The sequence below is a fragment of the Stegostoma tigrinum genome, chromosome 25 (assembly GCF_030684315.1).
Source record: "Stegostoma tigrinum isolate sSteTig4 chromosome 25, sSteTig4.hap1, whole genome shotgun sequence".
NCBI classification, from domain to species: domain Eukaryota; kingdom Metazoa; phylum Chordata; class Chondrichthyes; order Orectolobiformes; family Stegostomatidae; genus Stegostoma; species Stegostoma tigrinum.
Genome location: NC_081378.1, coordinates 47726486 through 47750220, shown reverse-complemented (window position 1 = coordinate 47750220; position 23735 = coordinate 47726486). Strand labels below are relative to the sequence as shown.

At 42.9% G+C, this 23735-nt stretch overlaps 1 protein-coding gene across 3 annotated transcripts in view; it reads left to right on the top strand.

Moving 5' to 3' along the window:
- The first annotated feature begins 1317 nt into the window (after positions 1-1317).
- The window catches only part of sox5 (SRY-box transcription factor 5), a 379139-nt gene continuing 356721 nt past the window's right edge, over positions 1318-23735 (top strand). The window contains exons 1-2 of one of the 3 annotated variants that reach the window (XM_048554391.2): positions 1318-1486; positions 1834-2001. The gene's annotated coding sequence lies outside the window, so the exon portion shown is untranslated. The remainder of the gene's footprint in view (positions 1487-1833; positions 2002-23735) is intronic. The other 2 variants (XM_048554396.1, XM_048554395.2) reach the window with 2 other exon arrangements.

The window sequence follows — 23735 nt, the reverse complement described above, 5'->3', positions numbered from 1 at the left end:
AGTGGCACAGACAGAGAGACAGTGACACACCGACGGTGACACAGAAAGTGACACACAGACAGTGACACACAGGCAGTGACACAGAAAGTGACACACAAACAGTGACACACAGACAGTGGCACAGACAGTGGCACAGACAGTGACACACAGGCAGTGACACACAGACAGTGACAGACACATAGACAGTGACACACAGACAGAGACACAGACAGTGACACACAGACAGTGGCACAGACAGTGGCACACAGGCAGTGACACACAGACAGGGACAGACACATAGACAGTGACACACAGACAGTGACAGAGACAGTGACACACAGTTAGTGATGCACAGACAATGACAGACCAAATGACACACACACAGGCAGTGACGCACTGTGATATACAGGCAGTGATACACAGACAGTCACACACAGACAGTGACAGACACAGAGACAGTGACACACAGACAGTGACACAGACAGTGGCACACAGGCAGTGATCCACAGACAGCGACAGACAAAATGACACACACACAGGCAGTGACACACTGTGATACACAGGCAGTGATACACAGACAGTCACACACAGAGAGTGACTGACACAGAGACAGTGACACACAGACAGTGGCACACAGGTAGTGATACACAGACAGGGACACACAGGCAGTGACTGACACAGAGACAGTGACACACAGACAGTGACATACATCCACACAGAGACAGTGACACACAGACAGTGACAGTGACACAGTCAGTCATACACACAGTGAGATACACAGTGACACCCGCGGCATACACGGAGAGTGTGAGTGACACCTTGGAACGCGCAGTCGGAGACACTCACAGAGTGGGGGTTCCACAGACAGAGAGTGATCCACACAGTGCTACATGTATACACACAGTGACAGACCCTGCTCGCCAACCTGGGCTGCTCATTGATCTCCGGCTGCTCATGCTGCACGCTGGGAAATGTTTTAAATGCCTGCGACATGGCCGCTGTCAATTGATGGCTGAAGAATGACAGCTCTGGCGGGGGGGTGGGGGGTGTAGAAAATCCAGAAGGGGGCATGGTGCTCCAGTGGGGCTGGGATTGGCGTCCCTGTCTAGCGTTTTGTTTTAATCCCCGTGGGGGGGGGGTGGAATAGATCCTTAAGCCCCTGCTACCTGGGAGTTGTGGAGATGAGTTGAAAGGAAGGCAGAGGGGGCTGTTTAAAGTGAGAGGGAGGTGTGAGTCAGTGTGTGTGTGTGTGGGGAGGGGACGGTAGCTGTGTGGGGCTGTGAGCTGAGCCAGGAGCGTGTGTGTGTCTCTCTCTCTCTCACACACACACAGCGGCTCACTGTCCTCGCCCTATTGTTGCCTTTTGTTGTTTGTCTCTAGCCGCCTTATGACCAGCTTGGGGATCCTGCATCGCCCTTGACAGCAGCAACAACACACACACACATCTCTCTCTCTCTGTCTCCCTCTGTGCGCCACGTCGAAGACCCCAGACCATCAACAGAACCAGGTACCGTCTCTCCAAACAGCATGGGACTTTGTTTGTTTTTGGGGGGGTTGGTAAAGGGCTCCTAAACCAGCTTCCACCCCCTCATCAATTTCTTTTCCCTGCCCTGTTTCTCTTTGCACAACCCCTCACCCTCTCCTCCCTTTGGTCCAATCATTGGGTAACACACACATTAGTTGGCGAGTAAGCACGCTTTTTAACAAGTCTCCTCTCTAAACATGCGTTCACTCTGCACTGTCTCTCTGTCCAGATTTCTCTCTCTCACCTCTAGGCTTGTTTAGACCGTGGCTTTTAATTCTGTTGTTGCTGCTGCTGGAACTCGCTCTCCCTCCCCTTCCCTCCTTTCCCAGGGACTGGGTTTTGGCGTTGATTTTGAGAGTTGCCCGCGCTGCCGTTCTGTTCCCCGGGGTTCGAACAAGGAGCTTAAAACAGGAAAAAAAACAAAACAAACAAAAAAAAACCACCGCTCTCCGCCTGGGTCTCTGCATTTCACCCCCTCCCCTGGAGCGGGACAAGAGGTTAGCATCTTGTTGTTTGTTCTGATCTATGAGCCTCCCCCTCCCCACCTTTGAATTTTATTTGTATGTTAAATGAAAAACAAAAGAGTTGAAATGTTGTGATTTTGACAACAGGGAAAGTTTGGGGTGGGGTGGGAAAATGGACAAGGTGCACGTTTCACGTCGGGTTTGTGCAACTCGACTTGTGGGCAAGTGTTTTATTCTGTCTACACGTGGAGAGTTTTTTGCAATCTGCAATAATAATAGAATAGTTTGTCGTGTGGATTTGATAGGGCGCTTCTTATACGCCCGTTGCTAGTTCTTCTGAGTTACCCAGCGGGGTTGTGTGTGTGTGTGTGTGTGTTTAAAAGTTGTTTTTTTTAAAAAGAAAGCCTCTCACAAAAAAAAACTATTTGCCTCATTCCTGCTTTTGTTTGCCCCTATAATGGGACAGCACTGAATGAACTCAGGCTTAACAATGGAGTTGAAATGAGCCCAAAAAGCGTCGAAGAAATGGCGTATTTAGAACGAAAATGAACATAACAGTGTTGAGGACGGAATGAAAGGTCACAGCCTAGATCTATACAAGAGCTTATTATGCTGTTGCTGTATCTATTCTGTCGCTCACTCTCTCTCAATACTTTTTATTAACGTGTGTGAAGTCCCCCTTCTCTCTTTAATCTTGCCCTCTCACCGAGACTGCCAATTCCATTCTCGCTTTAAGTGTCAGAGTTGGGAAAAGTAAAGTTCACGCAAGACAAGATACGCTCGGTTTTTCTATTTGTTTTTGCTGGGAAGTAGGCATTTTATTCCCTTTACTTTTAACACAAATCCATCTCGCGTAACCACTTTCAACTGTGGGATGTCAAAGAGGGAGAAAGTGGGGCTTTTCGCTTTATTATAAAACAAGTGGGAGGGGGAAGTTCCCGTCAGCATCGCCTGAAAACAGAGGAAGTCAAATCACTTCGTGAAAATATCTTTGGGGAGATTCGCATTAAAGCAAGTTGTGAATGTTGGAGCCTGTTATTTCTTGCGGGCTCTTGACTTACTGGATTGCGCCCAGATATTTTGATCCACGGAAAGCATCTGAAAACGAGAGTTGGGATTTCTCTCTCTCTCTCTCTCTCTCGTCTGCTTCTGGTTTTAAAAGTTAACCAATGCGTTTGTTTGCTGCGCCGTTTCAAGTCTCCGCGATCCCACATTTTTCTCTGCTAGTGTTTGTACTGCTTCGTTTTAGACACTTCACACGGAGAATGAGACTTCTCCCTGATAGGCATCTGTCTGATCTTCCCTCTGCATGCTCTCACTTTTAAGATCTCGCCTTTATTATGTAAAACAGGCAATTCGACTTGTATCTGTTTGTTTAAAACAAAATGCCGGTTAATTAGCGTGATCAAAAAAACCTCTCCCTTGTAGACCTGGGCTGATTGCTTTGTAGGGACTCGACATGACACACACTGTAATTCGATGCCACTTCTGTTTGTAATCCAGCTCCCCTCGTTAAAGAAACAAACGGTGCCTTTTATTGCTAAAGTTTTTAGGATCAGATCCCTGTCTCTTCCTCCTTCCGTTCCCCCGTCCCCACGGCAGTGCGAGAGGAGAGAGAGGGCATGCTGAGCAATTTGGTGGGAAATTACGTCCCACCACTCCTCCCCATGTCAAGAGCTGTCTCCATTCTAGAAGCTCCTTCCTCCCCCCAGAGTCTGTCCCGGGGGTCTCATTAAATAGACACCCCTTTGGGTTAGACTGATAATTAACTGGAGACAGGAAGGGGGCAGTTACTGCCTATCTGAGAAGTGTGGGCCAGTCTCATTCTAGACAGCAGTGGAATGGCCTTCAGTACTGTGTTTCAGGGAACCTGCATACAACCAAAGTGCAGCCCCTCTGCCTTGGCAGCAGTCAGCCATCAGAGGTGGTGTTCTGAAGCCAAGATGGGGTGCCAGGGTGGCTCAGTGGTTAGCACTGCTACCTCACAGTGCCGGGGATCAGAGTTCTAAACTGTGTGTGTGTGTGTGTGTGTGTGTTTCCTCCAGGTGCTCTTGTTTTCTCCCACAGTCCAACGATGTGCGGGTTCGGTGCACTGACCATGCTACACCGCCCATAGTGCCCAGGGGTAGGCTAGGTGGATTGGCCATGGAAAATGCAGATATACAAGGGTGCTGTTTGGAGGGTCAGTGTGAAATCAATGGGCCTAATGGCCTGCTTCCACACAGTGGGGATTCTATGAAAGTTTGAACAAGCCACTTCAGCTGCCTCACCCTCAAGAGCTCATGGGTTTGTTAACAACTTGTTCTTTGGGCACAAAGTCAATTATTTCCATCATTAATGAACAGAAGATTGAAATAAGCTCAGTTTAAAGCAAATGTGTATAATAATGCAGATAACCCCCGTAAGAAGAAGAATATATATAAATAAAGGTTAAAAAGTAAAGTTGTCATTAGTCTTCACAATCTTACCAGACCATGGGCCTGCTCTCTCATTGAGGAGAGACAATTGGTGGTGATTAATTTGAGGGTTACTACCCCTCAGGCAATGGGGTGAGGTTGAAAAGGAGATACCTTCCAGCCAGTGTATGAATTGAACCTGCGCTATTGGCATCACACTGCATCACAAGTCAGTTTTCTAGTGAACTGACTGAGCCGACCCTCAGCGTATTTACATTCACATTTGCATATGGATCCCTCAAAACTGGAGTCTGAGAGAGGACCTTTTATCATTGCAGATGCTGACAGCCTGGTTGTGTATCTTCAGCAGTTTCCGTTTCCACTTTAGAAAGCCAATGCCTGTAATTTTATTGTTTAGCCTATTGATTTATTAATTTTCATTTGTTTTCCATTTTTGCATAATTGAACCTCAGAGTCAGTCAATTTCTGCGCATGTGGACATTCCTGACTGAACCCAGCAGCTTTTTCTTCTGAAGTGTGTCCACCCTTTGGTAGAAGTTTGAGGTGGCAGTTTTTTTTTCTTGGCAATTGCTGATGGTTCTACCCTGGCTATCACTGGTCTGAAGTGTTTTGTGTTCAATGCAGTGATGTATGAAATGTGGTAGGCACTTATAGCACAGCACGCTCCCCAAAAAATGGCAATGTGATAATGACTAGATCACCTGTTTTAGTGATGTTGGTTGTCATATAAATACTGCCTGTAACATCAGCGAGAATATTCCTGCAATTACTAACGTGCTAGTACCAAACATGAGTATTGTTGAGAAAAGAGATATACTGTCGAAGATTTTGATCTCAGGATCTGGACAGATGTGAGAATGCCAAAACTCAAAGGGAGCAGCAATTTATATCACATGAGAAAAACGTGCTGATTGGTGGAGTGCTGTTTGAAATAGACACAGTACTTGATAAACTCCGAAACAATGACTAAAGTGAGATGTGATTCTGAGAATGGACAGCATTATCTGAGTAATCCTGAGTATACTAAAAATCGAGCTAATGATGAATTTAAGATCATCAACTGGGCTCACAATGTGACTTACTTAATGCTTGCAATAAGCAGCAAATATTCATTTGTAGGGACCTGTCCTCTGCAGAAAAAAGGAACATGTTTAGGCATTGTATCTTTTTGACAAAACTCCATGGGAGCACAATAGGAAGGAATTTGCCAATGAAACAGCACACTTTTCTCAGACAGCTTTTAAATCTTTTACCCATCTTGATGAGTATAAGGCAAAAAGTAGCAAAGGCATGTCTCTATCTTTACCAATACTTCTGCTGTTCTCAAAAATCGTGCTGTTGGGCCATTTATGTCCATCTGACAGGGTACACGGGGCCTCAGTTTAACATCTTATCTGAGTGATGCATTCATAATGTGCTAATAGCACACGGGTTCACAGTCTCCGAGGAAGAGCTCATCCATTTAAAACTTAGGTGAGGAGAAATTTCTTCACTCAGAGGCTGTAAATCGTTGGAACGCTCTACCCCAGAGAACTGACATTACACATAGTCATGACAGAGGTTGATAGATGAGGGAGTTACGAGATGTTGAGTTAGTGTGCGAAGGTGGAATCTAAATAGATAAAGTAGCAATCATTTGTTGACTGGCAGAGCAGACTTAAAGGGCTCAATGGCCTACTTTAAGTCCTATTTCTTTTGCTTTACGGTTATGACTGGGAGATGATAGGGTTACCCACTGTGACAAGACTGGTTCTTTCACTGACTTGCAGCCTCTGCTGTGACGACTCCCAGCTGCTGACCTGGTCAAAAATAGGCTGCAAGCCCCCCTAGCTAGTGCAGAGGACTTTGAATGACACTTGTCAGATTGATAACTACAGCTTAATTGTATCAGAGGAGGGCTTCAGACTTGCTTTGAAATGTCACTAAACATTTTACAGCAAATACGGTCCTTCTGAAATTCTGCTGTCATGTAGGAAGGGTGACAATTCAATACGGTCCTTCTGAAATTCTGCTGTAATGTAGGAGTGTGACAATTCAATTCATGTACAGCAAGCTTCCACAAACAACAATAAAATAAATTAGTATTAAGGCTTACAGAATCAAGGCATATTAATGGTGTCAAGATAGAGATCAACCTTTTTGATGAGAACAACAGCTGAATAACGCATTGTCTCATTCTTAAGTTTCTATAATTTATTTTAATGTAATTGCTTGAAACATTTGTTTGGGCGCTGGTGAGAACCCTCCTGTGTTTCTTCGAATTGTGCCCAATGATCTTTCACATCCAACTAAGAAAACATTTTGAGCCAGGATTCATTGTGCATGCAAAAGACAGCATCCTCAACAGTGCAGCATTCTTGCAATAAAGTGTCAATGTCTCTACAGTGAGACTTTGAACACGAACCTTCTGACTGGGATACACCCAGCCATAGTTGATAACGACAGAAATCCCGCTGTGGAAAGTCCCACTCCACAAATTATCTGAATTTGTTCTCTTGTGTTTGACCAGATTGGCCCCAAACCATACAACCAAACACGACAGTATTTCAAAGTGACATTCAATGCCCAGATTCAAACATGCAATTGTCTGTTTGGGATATTGTTGCTTTTATGGCTGTTTCTTGTGATGACATAGCCTGACTCAATGCTATCAGTTCTATCTTTGATGTGGAGAGCTTTTCTCCATAAAATGTGAGAGGTAACACTGAGTGGTGACTGTCAGCCATGTCTCATTGCCTTCAACTAAGACATTCTTAAGAATGCTTTCACTTTAAAATGCACAGCTGTGTGCTGTCAGTTCCTTTAACCCCAGAGTGAAGATTGTCTGCTTAAACTGCTGATTCCAGCTCTGTCTCACTGCATTTACTCATCAGTAAAAATAACTCCATTGTGATAGGACAGGACGAGGCCATTTGGCCTATTCCCTCCCCTAACTTGTTCATCCTATTCAGTCTCATCACGGATGATGTGTACACGATTTCACTTCCACTGGAGCCTTTGTACTCCTTCACCAAAACCCAACACACACAGACTCGCACATGCACACACACCGACGTATGTGCACACAGACATTCACATGCACGCAGGCATGCACAGACGTGCACGCATGCACGCACACACACATGCGCACACACAGACTCATGAGCACACACAGACACACACACACGCACACACACACACTTAAGCACTTTTGATTCATTCACCTTTGTGTGGCCTTGCTTCAGCTTTGTTTCATAGGAGTTCAATGTCAGGATTTTTCAGAAATTTAGTTCAGCAGATGGTGCATGTTAGAAAATGATTGTGCAATTTGAAAGGTGCAAAGACATTTTGTACTCGAATTTTGTTTGCATACAGTTTACCTTGACGTGCTCTGCTCTGCTCTGCTGGTGTAAATTGAAATGGGACTGTATCTCGTATGTATTGGCTCCTGGAGCAACTCCCATCTGTCTCACTGAGGCATCCTCTAAAGTGACAGGTCTGCTAAAGCCTGAGGTGTGCTATATCAAGGGAAGATACAATGTTTTAGAATTTGCTCAGGCAAGTGATGAAGGCAATGACAACGCATTGATACAAGAACTATTCTTATTTACCTTGGAAAACATCTCCGGATGTGTGTGTGTGTGTGTGTGTGTGTGTGTGTGTGTGTGTGTGTGTGTGTGTTTCCTCCAGATGCTCTTGTTTTCTCCCACAGTCCAACGATGTGCGGGTTCGGTGCACTGACCATGCTACACCGCCCATAGTGCCCAGGGGTAGGCTAGGTGGATTGGCCATGGAAAATGCAGATATACAAGGGTGCTGTTTGGAGGGTCAGTGTGAAATCAATGGGCCTAATGGCCTGCTTCCACACAGTGGGGATTCTATGAAAGTTTGAACAAGCCACTTCAGCTGCCTCACCCTCAAGAGCTCATGGGTTTGTTAACAACTTGTTCTTTGGGCACAAAGTCAATTATTTCCATCATTAATGAACAGAAGATTGAAATAAGCTCAGTTTAAAGCAAATGTGTATAATAATGCAGATAACCCCCGTAAGAAGAAGAATATATAGAAATAAAGGTTTAAAAAGTAAAGTTGTCATTAGTCTTCACAATCTTACCAGACCATGGGCCTGCTCTCTCATTGAGGAGAGACAATTGGTGGTGATTAATTTGAGGGTTACTACCCCTCAGGCAATGGAGTGAGGTTGAAAAGGAGATACCTTCCAGCCAGTGTATGAATTGAACCTGCGCTATTGGCATCACACTGCATCACAAGTCAGTTTTCTAGTGAACTGACTGAGCCGACCCTCAGCGTATTTACATTCACATTTGCATATGGATCCCTCAAAACTGGAGTCTGAGAGAGGACCTTTTATCATTGCAGATGCTGACAGCCTGGTTGTGTATCTTCAGCAGTTTCCGTTTCCACTTTAGAAAGCCAATGCCTGTAATTTTATCTCCGGATGTTTTCCAAAAGGCGAACTGAACAATAGACATTGGATCCACAGAAGGTGCTTTCAGGTGTGATACAAATGAATTTGCAGGAGGATGATCTTAGTATTGGAGAGAGAGATTTATGAGGGAATTTTGTGACCATTCCTGGGCATTTGAAAGCACGGATTCTATTGGTAGAGCAAAGAGAATGGGATTGGATGATCCTTCCACTTTGGACATAATGAACCAATTTGTACTTAAATAGAACCTTAGCCACCTTAGGATTTGAAGACTTTTCTAGTTAAATGAAAAATTTTTTGAAGCATGGCTATCGTTATAATGTGTGGCAATGCAGCAGCCAATTGGCACATAGCAAGCTCCAAAAACCAACAATGAGATAAACTGATTTTTAAAAACTTCATTCACAGGATGAGGGCATTGCTGGCGTCCTAATTCCAAGAGGGCAGTTAAGAATCACTCACATTGCTGTGGGCCTGCAGTTTTTTTTCTCCTTTAGGTACATTAGTGAACCAGATGGGTTTTGTCCAGTAATTGACAATGGATTCATGGTTATCATTTACACTCTTGATTCCAGACATTTTTATTGAATTCAAATTTCACCATCTGTCATGGTGGGAGTTGAACCTCGGTCCCCAGAATGCTATCTGGCTCCCTGGGTTAACAGTTCAGTGATAATGCCACTAGGCCATGGTCCTGCCCTGTGCTCTATGATTAAATGTTGAACTAGACCAATGCTTTCTTTACCTTTTGCTGACCATGCTGTCATATCAAACCTCAAAAGTCATCGTGATGCCACCAAAGAGCTTTCGGTTTGGTGAGGGGAGGGGACAGAACTGTGCAAGTGAGGGGGCGGTGGTTGTTGAAAACTGTGGTGCGGCAAGAATTGAGGCGATGAGTTTAATCCACAGGCTTTTTAGGGAACCTATGTTTTCACTGGCTTTTTTGTAACAGGCACCAGGCCTCAAAGATAACAGTCAGGCTGCGTCCATCATTAAAGAAAATGCAAGAATTTAAAGGGGTCACAAACCTCTTAAAACTTCGTCAGACTGCGACAGAGGGTATTGTTGTCTCAGGTGTTGTGGCTCCAAATACTTGATATGAGAAGCATTGGATTAGATGTGGGGACAGCCAGCCTTTTTTGAATGATGCCCTTAGATCTTTTACGTCCATGTGAGAGAAAAGGTGAGACATCTCGAAGATAGCCCCTTCAGCAGCATAGTAATGCCAGAAAGTTTCAGGTTTGGAAATATGGTCATTCAGTGAGGTTGCGATGGACATTTTCACTGGCAAGTATGACTGGTGCCGTAATCCAAGTCTGAGATCATCCATCTATAATCACATTGATTGATGGGTAATGTCCAGTAGGAGGGTATAGTATTCCAGCGTAATTCTGACTCAGTGCTCCACACAGCCTACTTTCCTTAATTCAAAGCTGCTTTGACTTGAATTGTTCCTTAATTTGAACTGAAAGCATAGGCAAAATACCTGCTGAGAAATGTTATTAAAATTGAATAATTTGAACTACTGGATAATTTGACTTCAAATTAGCATTATTGTGCTGCACACATGGTAAAATCTGTCCTTGTGACCTGGTGGTGCAGTGGTTACTGGATGTGGTACCTTGCAGATTCGACTAATAATCGAGGGGCACCAGCTCAAATCCCACCATGGCAGCTTGAGAATTTAAATTCAGTTTGAATCAAAATCTGGTATCAGTAAAAGTGCTCATGACTCAGTTGGGTTGCTGTGAAATAAAAACACCTAATCACTTCACTGATTTGGGGAAGGAAATCTGCTGTTGTCGTCCGGGCTGGCTTCCATACAACCCCAGTTGCACACCAGCTAATAGCTCTCTTCTGAGTTGTCTAAGCAAACCATTCGCAGCAGCTGGCATTGGATCATGACTGATGACCTTGCCAGTGAGGCTGACCACCTGAGAATTAATTGTTGGAAAGGAAAGTGTCTGTGAAAGGTTTAACAGCATACGTGAAGCATTTATAGAGTCATCCAGCACGGAAATAGACCCTTCGGTTCAACTAATCCATGCTCCCACCTGCTTGCACTTGGTCCGTATCCCCCAAACATCTCCCATTCACGTACATAGTCAAATGGCTTTTAAATGTAGTAACTGCACCCACATCCACCTCTTCATTCCACAACGCAAACCACTCTCTGTGTAAAAATATTTGCCCCTTTTTAAAAATCTTCCTCCTGTCACCTTAAGAATATGCCCCCTAGTCTTGAATCCCCGACTGGAGGGAAAAAAAACACCTGCCTTTCACCTTATCTCTGCTCCTCATGATTTTAAAAGGCTCTGTAAAGTCACCCCTCAAGCTCCTATGCTCCTGTGAAAAAAGCCCCAGCCTATCCTTAAAACTCAAGCCCTTCATTCCCAGCAACATCCTGCTAAATCTTTTCTGAACCCTCTCCTGCTTAATAATATCTTTGCTATAACAGGGAGTCAGGAACTGGATGCAGTACTTCAGAAGATCTTCAGATCACGTGATTGTCCAGCACTTAGCTTGGCAGCTTGCTTCTCTTTAATTTACTCTTCTTTCCATCTGACTTGATTTACTCTAAAACAGCAGTTAAACGGCACTGACTAAGTTTCAGTGCTGCCACCACGATTGTAATAAATGTTAAAGAGATAGACTGATGAGTGTTTTGTCCGTGAACCCACCCATCTGTTTTTCTTTTGAGAAATTGTGCAGTGCCATCAGAAAGCTTTCAAATCAGGATTAGCAAGTCTCAACAAAAAATGTGTGAAGCTTCTTGCTTTGACCAATTGAGCATTGGCACCTCAGAAGTTCTTGCTATTGGATAGCTTAATTTGAGAAAACTTGGGTTCTGAGCCTCTTTGGATGATAGGGTAACTTTGGTTCCTAAAGCACTCAGGCAAAGTAACTTAAATAAAAAACATCGTAGATTTTTAGGAGCAGAATTCTGAGCATGCAAATGAATTTGTAGGCATATTGCATAACATCAGAACTAACCTGGCTTGCCTTGTTTTATCTTTGTCAATTTTGACTCACATTATTTGTACTGTGTCAAACTTGATCAAAGAAAGATCTTGCCCTTGTATAGCATTTCTCAGGTTGGCATAACAAATGAAGTATTTGTTTGAAGTGTGGTCGCTCTTGTGATTTATAAAACACAGTGCAGCTAATGTGTGCAAGGCAAGAAACCATTAATGGCAGTATGACAGTCACTGGAGCACTGCTTGTTTTGTACTGTTGGTCGAGGTATAAATATTGGCCAATGTATCAGAGAGATTTCACCTGCTCTTCTTTCAAAAGGTGCTGTGGAATTGTTTGCACATCCTGAGATAGCAGAGAACATCTCAGTTTAAAGCCCCGTTTGAACGCAACATCTCTGCTAGTGCAGTGTTTCCTCAATACAACATGAGGAGAATTAGCCCATACTGTGGGCTGATATCTTTGGACTGGGATGCCTCTGTGCCATGATGGCAAGTGGCATTACAATGCTTTCTTTGGTGCCAAGAGATAAGATGATACTTTTGTGGTTTCGAAATAGGATACTGAAGCTGCAAACCTTTCACTGCATCACAAAGTGATGAGTCAGTTCAAAGAGACAGGAGCTCAGATGCCATAGTTTAAGTTCAAACTTTCGCCCACCTTCCTGGTACTTGCATGAACAGTCTTTTTGGGGTTTCTCTTTGGAGTAGTTGATTTGAAAGATAGAGAGTCAGTAATGAGGGACATAATTCTAAAGTGAATGGCAGAGAGGGTTTGTGAAGAAACATTTCCATCCAGAAGATTTTTGGGGTTGGAATGCACTGCATGGCAGAGTAGTTGAAGTGAGAAACCTCATAAGCTTTAAAAATGATGTGGAGGCTCCGGTGTTGTACTGGGATGGACAAAGTCAGAAGTCACACAACACCACATTATAGTCCAACAGGTTCATTTGAAATTGCAAGCTTTCGGAGTCTCGCTCTTTCAAAAAGCTTATGATTTCAAATAAATCTGTTGGACTATAACCTGGTGTTGTGTGACTTCCAACCATTAAAAAATACTTGGATGAGCAATTGAAGTGCCACAGCATTAAAGGTTATGGGCCCAGTGAGGGAAAGTGGGACTAATGTATGTTGTGTTATATTTTTGATGATACAGGCTTGATGGGCTGAAGGACTTCTTTCAGACTGTATGATCTGATATAATACAGATGGGTACACAAAAGAGATAGTAGGAACTGCAGATGCTAGAGAATCTGAGATAAAAAGGTGTAGAGGTTGATGAACACAGCAGGCCAAGCAGCGTCAGAGGAGCAGGAAAGCTGACATTTCGGGCCTAGACCCTTCTTCAGAAAATGCTTTCCTGAAGAAGGGTCTAGGTCCGAAATGTCAGCTTTCCTGCTCCTCTGATGCTGCTTGGCCTGCTGCGTTCATCCAGCTCTACACCGTGTTATCTCTGGGTACACAAAATGTCAGTTAACACTATCATAAACAAAATCATAGCAACTTGAAGTCCAGAAGAAGGTCATTTGGCCTGTTCTACATGTGTCAGCTCTTTGGAATATGCCAGGCCATCAGGCTGCAGATTCTGGGAGTATTCATCACTAACTGTTGCCGGTGATCCATACGCTTCACCATGGCCGAGTCTTGCATTGCCTTACAGGAAGTGGAGCAACCAAATTGGCATGTTCCTCATTTGTCTATCACTGTCTAGTTAGATCATCATCTGTATTGGCCAATGAGGGGGATGCTGAAGAACCCAGAGCTACGGTAGACACATCTGAACACGAGGTGCCACCTTAGTGAAGTTCCAACCCAGCACTATGCAATCCTGTAATCGCTGCCCCACACTCTGCCATGCTGAGGTGCTCATGGTCACAGGCAATGAAGCAATTGGCAAGAGACCTGAACTCCGTGAACAATGCATCCTTGAGGATGGTAGAGTTCAGCACTTGAGTGTAAAAGATAAGGCTAAAGCATACGCACCTTTAGCCACTCTACAGTCAATTGGGCTCATTCAACTTGAGAAAGACCTGGGGACAGCAGATACACAAAGGGCGATAGATCCTCACAAAACCCCAGCTGCAGTGCTGAAATGCTGTGATCCTAAATTACATGCACCCTAGTTGCTCCAACATTGGCATTTCCCTACACATTTGTCCAACTATGAACTATCCTGGAAAGGCAGAACAAACTCAGCCTGCCATTTATTACTATATCAGCCGACTGGCGAACATCAGTAATGTGATAGAAACAGCCATTGTTAATGCCATAAAGTGGCAGCTACCTGTTCACTGGTGCTTGGTTTAAATTCTGCCAAGACACCATGATTTCTTAAACTGGCTCCATCCAATGTGATGTGCAATCTGTTGTCTACCAACATGTGAAATCGGTTGTCACAAAATCCAGCCCACTCACTTGTAAACTGATTGGTCTTGACCAAGCTCCCTTTGCATTGTTACTTGAGGAAACTGGCCAAACTCTCAGCTGAGCTGCATTCCGACTTGTCCACCAATTAACATTGGTTTTAAAATGTATGCATCCGTAAATAATTTATGTCAGGCTGCAGTTTCATGTTTACATCAAACACTTTCCAAGTTGTAAATAACACAGAGTATTGGCTTTTAAGACCCTCTTTTATGTCTTGTGGAATCAATATTGTCTGTTGCAGATGGCAGTCTGGCTGTGATAGATGAAGCGCTCACTAGCCTCCAGTAACTACGTTGACTTTCATGATTCTTTGCTATTTGACACATTAATATTCTTTTTCAGAAGGGGCTTTTACATTTCCCACCTTAATACTGACAACAGGTCAATTTATTCTTTGCTTATATACTCAATGTAGCTACATATCGTACAAAATGGCCTGGGAGATGTGGAGATATTTTTGGAATGATCTGGAATGCAGTGCCTGAATGGCTGGTGGAAGCCAATTCAATTCTAATTATCCACAGCATTTGGGAAACCACTTGAAATTGGAAAACTCAAAACACGATAGTGAAAGAACAGGGGAAAAGTTGGATTAATTAGATTGTGCCTGTGCTGGGTGTTTGAAAGAAAACAATGGGCTGAATGGTTTGTGCTATATGGTTTGATGATTTCGGATAATTCATGGAGAAAGTACAATAAATTAAGATTTAATTTCAGCTCAAATACATTTGGGAGATGCATTATTATTTTACACAGTGTATTTGAAAGCAAACCTGTCTCTTATACATTCATTTAGTGCAGATACAACACACGCATCAATGTAGGTCTGATCTCCTGTGCTTATCAACACTTTAATGAAGCAACATCTGTAATATAATTTTCGAAAAAAAATGTTGCTGCGAGGATTGTATGAGGATTAATCTTGGTGTATGTGCACATCATGTTACTGTTGAACAGATGAATGCTTATGCGTATGTGCCATACATAGTCAGGACTGAATCACATTAGTGCTATGAGGCATCGGGACTCTCCTGAAGAATATTTGGCAGGAACATATTCCACCAATTAAATCAAGTAGACTTTCAAAGAGGGGAATGTTTTATAGTCTGTTTTTGGGCTCCCAACCCAGTGATTATCCAACCTTTTTGGTTGAAGAATGTATTTTCAAATGAGTTAATGATCATGGGCAGAATTCAACCTGAATAGTGTTGGTTTGGACAGAGTGGGATGATGTTAGACACAATCCCATGTCTGAATTGGAGCTGGGTTTGGCCAGCTAGCCACTTTTCTCAGGTCTTCAGATGGCTCAGGACAGAACTGTCACCATCCCCTCACCTCGGACCCATTCTGAGCCCCACTTGTTCAGGGGCTGCTGACCAATCAAATGGCAAGTGGTGCTCTGGTCTCGAGCTGCACCACTGGCACTGCCACCAGGACCAAGTTAGCAGGCTCCAGTGAGAGGTTGGGGGAATGTGATTGATGGCACAAGGTTGGCGAGGCGGGGTGCAGTGAAGGTCATCTTCAATGGGCACTTCCACCTGCACCCAGAAGCCATTTACTGGCTACTTAAGGGCCTCATTATGCCAAGGGGGTTGCCTGCTGCAGGTAAGATACCCACTAGGGGAGACAGGTGACATGCATGGCATGGTGCCATGGTGCCTAATTTAGTGTCAAACTGGAGTAAAATGGGCATGGAATACGGCCTCATCAATTTCCCAGCCATATTTTATTTTGGTACTCGTGATATCAAGGCATTCTGGCACCTTTCCACTGTGTTACTCTGTCGTTAAATATTTTCATGTCCCTCCTGTTTTGAAGAACACTGAACTCAGCTGATACCCACCACCCACATGCTGGTTGTAGGGTTTTCCAGAATGATCTTCCATCAGAGCTGTTCTAAGTGTTCATCATGTGTGTTTTCCGCTGAGGTGAGACAGCCAGCCCACTCTCAGCTGTACATGTGATGGCCATACCTTGCTCCCACTTACAGAAGGTCCACATCAGGCTGCCACTCATTTGTGCTCTTCTTCGTCTGATGCATTTAAGAAGGGGTCCTCAACCAAAATAGTTTGAGAATCACTCAGGAAATTGCAAATAGGCTATAACCGTTCTCTTCTCCATTTGTTTGCTTTAATTGATGACATATTTTGCTGCCAAACTTCCTTCAAAGTATTCCTGGTGTTTTATGGCACCAACCTGGTTCAGCCCTGACCAACTGCTACATAAGGAGTCACCTGCTCCAGAAGTAAGATATGTGCATGTATCAAGATTAATCTTTACGTTATAGAGCTTCGGAAGGTCAGGTCAGTTAGTTGTTAATGGATGGTCACTGTCACACTGAAAGTGGTTGGTTTGGGGCCTAACTCATCTTATGTATTGATCTCTGTGATGGTTGTAAACCAAGCCTCGTGAGGTTCTAATTGAGGTTGGACATTTTGTCAAATTTCCACCTCTGCTTACCGTGGCTTTACAATTGGGAAGTGGTCCATCAGAACGATATCTAAGTAGGGAATACTGAGTCTTAATGGTCTCCTTGCAGTTTATTTAGCAACAATAGTGGACGACACTTAATCAAGTGCATGGACACAGGAAGGCCTGAGGAGATGGAAGATAATAGTTGAAGGAAAAGACTAAAATGTACAGAAGCAGAGGAGTCTAGCTTCTTCCATACGGTTTTGATGCTTTGCATTCCATATAATCCCCTGGGGAAGAGGTACAAATGGAGATCTGCTTTGTAGCAGATTGAATTTAATCAGTCGGTGGGTGAAAGTGGGTCTTCCTCACATGGTTCAAACACTGGTGCAATTAAAATTCATTTGTCTTTTGTGTTTCAAAATTAACCCACTCAGAATAGCTGAGTACAATTCTGTTCACTTTAACTGTTGTTAGGGACAGGCTGACTAGTCTGTGGCTTTTCTCCCCTGGACTGGAGGCTGAGGGGTAGCCTTACAGAGGTTTATAAAATCATGAGGGGCACAGATAGGGTTAATAGCTTTTGCCAGGGTAAAGGAGTCCAAAACTAGAGGGCACAGGTTTAAGGTGAGAGGGGGAAAGATACAAAAGGAACCTAATAGACAACTCTTTCATGCAGAGGGTGGTGCATGTATGGAATGAGCTACCAGAGGAAGTGGTGAAGGCTAGTGCAATTACAGCATTTAAAGACATTAGGATGGGTATATGAAAAGGAAGGGTTCAGAGGGATATGGACCAAATGCTGGCAAATGGGACTAGATTAATTTAGGATATCTGGTCGGCATGGATGGGTTGGGCTGAAGGGTCTATTTCCAGGCTGCACAACTCTATGGCTCTGTGACAGTGTTCATTCACACAAGGAAGGGTCGATTCAGATCTAAGAAGTAAAACTGCACCTCCATGTAACATCCACACATCTAATTCCTTGATGTGTGATATAGGGCACATGGAAATCATCATCACAAGGTAAATACTAAGAAAATTCTGAGCGTCCTTGTACGATCATTTAGAAGTCAGTTTGGATCAAATCACATTATGTTTGAACAAAAGATTAGTTGAATATATTCTGTGCTGTACGGAATGTTACAGATTTGTGTTTTGCTGACACTCAACCTTAAGTTAACAGCCACCCAGGTAAATGGAGTCTCTGCCAGTGACGGAATGGAATATGCATGAAATGAAGTGGTATATGGAGTATGCTGATCAGCTATACTGATAAGCAAGCTCCTGAGGAAGTCTGGTGTGGATGGCACAGTGTAAAGCAATTCTGCATTTAGTGAAGCCCTTCAGACTCAGAAGCTTACTCCTGTCTTGCAGATATCAGTAAGAATGTGGACGCAGAATTACAACGGATTCTGCCTTTGACTTGCTGGTAGGCATTTATTGGTAAGTCACCGGGTAGTGAGTCACTGCCACCATTTGGCATCTGTACGGCTGGATTCTTCAGTCTGAGGCATGTAGCAAGGTCAGCAGTGCAAAATGCAGGCTTGTTTTCAGGCATCTTATCAGGCTGTGCTCAATCGACTCAAAATGCTAATGGCAGGAAGGGCAGGACCCCAGTCAATTGGGACTGGGCAGTTTATCGAATTCCATCAACAAATTGCATTGTTGTAGCACCTTTGGCGTGATCAACACGTCCTTAATTGCTTCACAGGAGGATAAACAGACAGATTTCGACACCAGGTGAAACAAGGAGAGATTAGGACAGGTGACCAAGCACGTGGTCTAAGAGGCAAGTTGCAAAAATGGCCTTAATGAAGGAAAGAGATGTGTGGACATACGAGGAAGAAACTGTTGAATTAGGGCAAATTGCTGAAGTCATGGCTATCAATAGTGGTGTGAAGAAAATTAAAGATGAACAAGGTGTTGGATATGGAGGAACATAGGGATCTGCGAAGATTGTTGGTCTGGAGGAAGTTCTAGAGATCAGGCAAGGAGGGGTGCGAATATTAATTAACCTCTGAAGACATACTCTGGCTGCAATGAAATAACTATCCTGCAGTGTTTTTGGATGTCAGATTAATCCAAGAATCAGCCAAAATCTCAACTTCAAATGCAGTGCCTATTCTCCAGTTCATGCCAGATACTTGCTTAGGTCATCTGTGCAGTGACTTGGACTTTCGAACAGGGCTTTAAACCTGACACCAGATCCTATTGTTCTGCCGGCCATGCCTTTACCTCATTTACGTTCAACTCTGGAATGTCATAAAGTCTGGACCATCTTTTAGATGAGATGTTAAACAAAAGCCCTAAATTTTTGGCTGAATTGAAAAGTTTCACAATCGGAAGAGCAAATGAGTTTTCCCAGATGGTTTGACCGATTAAATATCCAACCAACACCACAAAACAAAAACAGAAGATCTGATCACTGATCCCATTTCTGTTCGTGTGAGCTTACTGTCCACGCCACTATTGGCTATTGCTTTTCCTATAAATACACTTCAAAAACTATTTAGTGGAGTGCTTTGAAACACCCTGAAGATGAGACAGAAAAGCAAGTTCCTTTGTTACGAACACCGGAAAACGAAACCTTTACCAGCGTAGACCCATCTGCAACGTGGTGATGGTGGTCGCTGTTCGTTTGGGGAGTTTGAGCAGTGGTGACAATACACTGTTACATGAGTGTGGCAGACTGAAGTTATGGATGGCCTGGTTACAGCCTCCAACTTTCATCCTATCACATTGCTGACAAGGAATCGTCCCACCTCTTATCATTGGCCTTTTGGTGTGTGCTGGAAGGACTCGGTTGATACCCAATCATTTTCGCTGCATTATGATCCCCACCTTGCTTGACCATTAACTTCTAGAGCAGGACTTCAACCTAGGGGTTCTGACTCAGCTGCAGTGCCACTACCCATTTTACTGCTAGGCCTCCCATTTGCAACAGATCTACATGTAAGAGGCGGCAGCAAAAGAACACTGAATCTCTAGCCCACCTGTTCAAATGCAATATTCTGTGTGAATATGAGAGCAGTAGGTTTTAGGAAATCTGAATAGAATAGAAAATGGACTGTTAACTAGAACATGAATAAATTAGTTGAGTCATGGTCCATTATGAACACTTCCCTCCTTACCTGAAGCATATTGAATAGAGTTAGCGACAATTGAAAGTGTCCACGTATGGCGCACTTAATGTAAACGAGGTGCTGTTTAGTAGAATATACAATATTGTCAGCGCACATAATGGCTAATGTTTTGCATTGTTAATTGAAGTAGGTAATTGAGCTGGCAAATTAAATATTCATATAATTTAATTTAACCATTTGTTTGAGGCCATTAAAACTGTCATGTTTAACAATTTACTGATTTGCTAAACTTACACTGTTGTTATTCTACCCTTGCCTCCCCTCTCCAAAAAAAAATTGCTCAAGCCTTAGTACTGGATGTGAAATTTGGGGGCCAAAGGAGAAATTCTCCACACCGCAGTCATGATGTGAGTTGTTTGGTTCCAAACCCACCACCAGTTGTTAGTGACCATGGATACAGTTGTATCATCAGTCAGAAGAAATGGATGATGTAGCTCTCTGTAAGAACAACACAGCTGTTCTTTGTTTATGCTTAGAATATAGCAGAATGGTACAAAGTGTACTTTGTTGCAGATGCCCTTACCTCCTTTTCTATCATGAGCAGCATATTTCATCAGCATACCTGCAGATTGAAAAGTTTTCGCAGCCAGAATTACATTATTTCACTGTCTTCCACAATTCTAGCGTGTCCCAAAATACTTCACCACCAACGAGGCGCAATTTTTTTTGAAGTATCCTGCTTACGGTTTGTGAGGGGAATTGTGGCAGTCAATTTGCACACAGCCTGCTCCCCACAACAGCAAGGAAATTAACGGCTAGTTAATCTGTCTCTGTGATTTTGATTGAAGGATAAGTGTCAGCCAGGACCCTGGGGAAAACCCTGCCACTACTTCAAATTGTGCTGTGGGATTTTTTGACTTCCCCTTGTGAGGGGCAGGTGGAGATTTGGTTTAATGTCTCATTCAAAATTGAGGATGAAATACTGAGTAAAATGGGGCATTTAAAACTCTCACCCTTTTTACACCCCAACACCTATGGGGTGACATGACGCTGGTGATATCATTGCATGAACATTGACCAGGTTTTTAGGAAATTCCTTTAACAAAGGCTTTAGCAACATTAATTCAAACCTTTTAAAATAGCAGACAATTGAGTTTAAAGTGGAGATATTTAGAATTTATACAAAGATATTATGGCACGTATCACCCTTCCAGTTTTTAAAGCATTCATCTTTGAAAATCCTCCCACTCCACTGTCTGATTACAGCAGATTTCTGGTCTGATTTTGAACCTGGCTTTGTTACCATCTGTCTAGTGTGCATTTAGTACACATTCCGAAGTATCCAAACATTAGGCTTTAATTCACTTTTAAACAAAAACAATTTTAAGAAAACACTAACGAGACACAGTTCGTACTTCACAGGAAGTCAGAGGAAACTTGTTATGAATCAATACCTGAGGGAGCTTGGTGGAGCAGTGGATTAACACATTGTCCTTTCCTCTGGGACCTGGCTTTGCTTCCAGACCAGACTGACTTGATAATAGAGCCTTTGTTATGAAGGCTCCTAAGTGGGCAGTTTGAATCCAGTTCCCAGCAATGTACAACTCCCCATAATTCTGCACTAAAGCAGCAGATAAGTTTAGATTCATTTATGCTGGGCTCAATCCAATTTAGAACTAACAGGCTGGACATATTAACAGATCTACATTAGTGCACAGAGACCTGGCAAAGGATCTGGAAGTAGCAGTTGACAGGCATTTATATAGCGCCTTTCACAACCTACAGGATATCCCAAAGTGCTTTACAGTTAATTCAGTATAGTTACTTCCAAAATTTGGCATTTAAGCTTATCAAAGCCTCACAAAGGACTCGAAGGATCAGAAACCCTGTTTAAGTGATGCTGGTTGACAGATTAAGTTGAGATAGAGATAAGAAAGTGTTGATACCTTCTGTAAAATATTGTATGAGATCTTTTACATTCACTCAAGAGGGCAGACAGTCCTGTTTTTAACATTTAATCTGAAAGACAGCATTTCCAACTAGCGTCTCACATTACTCTAGATTAAGTGCTCAAATCACTGGAGTAGGACTTGAACCAACAATTTTCCCACTCAGAGGCAAGTGTGACATTGCTGAGTGGCTAAAAGAAATAACAGAATGCTGCGATTAGTATCCAAAATAGGACGATAGTCACCAGAAGTTACATTTGGAAAACTCTTGCATTTTAGTTACCATGCCACAAAACACATATATGCAAGAGAAGACATGCAACAGAAAAAGCAAAACCACAGATGCAAAGCACGAAGGATGTGAGCTGCCAAGAACAATTAGCTTTACTCCCACTGGAACAACTCAGCACCCCTAACACAGAAAAGTGAACAATGGTGGTGTACCTTGGAAATGAAAGTGAAGCAAACTAGATTTATTAGAAAAAGTGATCAAAGAGATTGTTAAAGCGGATTGAAAGAACAGACATGGGATGCAAAGGTAGATTGCGTTTGACGGAAGGAATTGCAGAATATGCTGTGCGACTGAAGACACAACAACGAATGATAGGGTGAAGTTTGTATCGAGGGAATTTAAAAATATGTAAAATGATATTAGCCATAGAAATAGTAAACCCAGACTTTTAATTCCCAGGATTGCATAAGGCAGCAATAAATAGCATAAATAGGACATATTGTCAAATTAATTGGATTCAAATCATGCTGAAATGAACAATGCTGTTGTTAGGGTGCACCTTGAAGATTGTGTATAATCCTGGCCATTGTGAAGAGGGTGCCATTCAAGTCCAGACCACAGCCACAAATCCATGGCAGGCTGTCATAACTCTGAGGCAGAGTGTTGTGGGTTCAAGCCCCATTCTATGGGGTGGTCACCTAATCAAGGCCAACACTGTAATCCTACAAATGGATCTCAGCGAAAGGTTTCACACACAACCAACCCCTACCTTAACTGCTTTCAATGGCCACCATAAAAATAATTAATAATCGCTTATGGAAAGCATAAATATTTAATTCCTTTTCACTACAAATGCAATAAATTTATGTGCATTAATTTTTGTTATTAAATATTATAAGTAAATTATTACTCCATGCCAGAAACAAAAGTTTGCAGATTTTCATATTATAAATGTTAATTCTAAAATTGAGGAGATTTATTTAAAACATTGTAAAATCTGTTATAAAATCATAGCGATTGCGTATTTCTGAGAAACTAATACATACCTTATATCTATACGAATCAAGCAAAATCAACAGTAACACAAATCTTGCTTATAAAACTGTATTTTGTTTATGTTTACGCATGTGATGACTCATTCTGTGCACAAGAAGAGCAGGTCCATTTGTAAAGCATCACTCAGTTGGTGGGGATGAACCTGTTCTGTGGCTCAGCATTAACTGAGACATCGTGTGTCAGTGACTTACATTTAGGACCAGCCTGAGGACCACCTTAATGATCCTTACAGGCCACTAGTGGTCCATGAGCCACACCTTGTGAAACATTGCTACACAATACTGCATCAGTGCTGCACATTGAGCATTATCTTCCTTCCCAATTAAATGCAAAAGGCCAAACTCCACCATGTTTAAGAGCATGTTCCCCAAACAAAATTTAGTTTTCAACCTCACTTCATTGGCTGTGAAGTTTGTGAAGTCCTGTGATTGTGAATAACACTGTGTGAATGCGTGTTCTCTTTTATTGTCGGTTGAGGTTGAAAAAAATACAATTATGGACTTTTAATACAGACATATGTGTTTGGGAACAGAGCAGCTGTAGTTTGTACAGCATTAGGTCTGCTATATTACACCTTTTGGATCATGCCAGTCAGGAATCTGAGCTCCAGTTAGTGTTTCAGTGAAGTTTTCTGGTCATGCAGTGCTCAGAATCCACTAATATCACACCAGCTGTTCCTTACAGGCAAGGCATCTGTGACATTGCCGGGGCTAACACATCCAAGAGAAATGTGAGGTGGCTGGGGGAGACTGTGCTTGAGGTCTCTAGCATGAGGCCTTTGAGA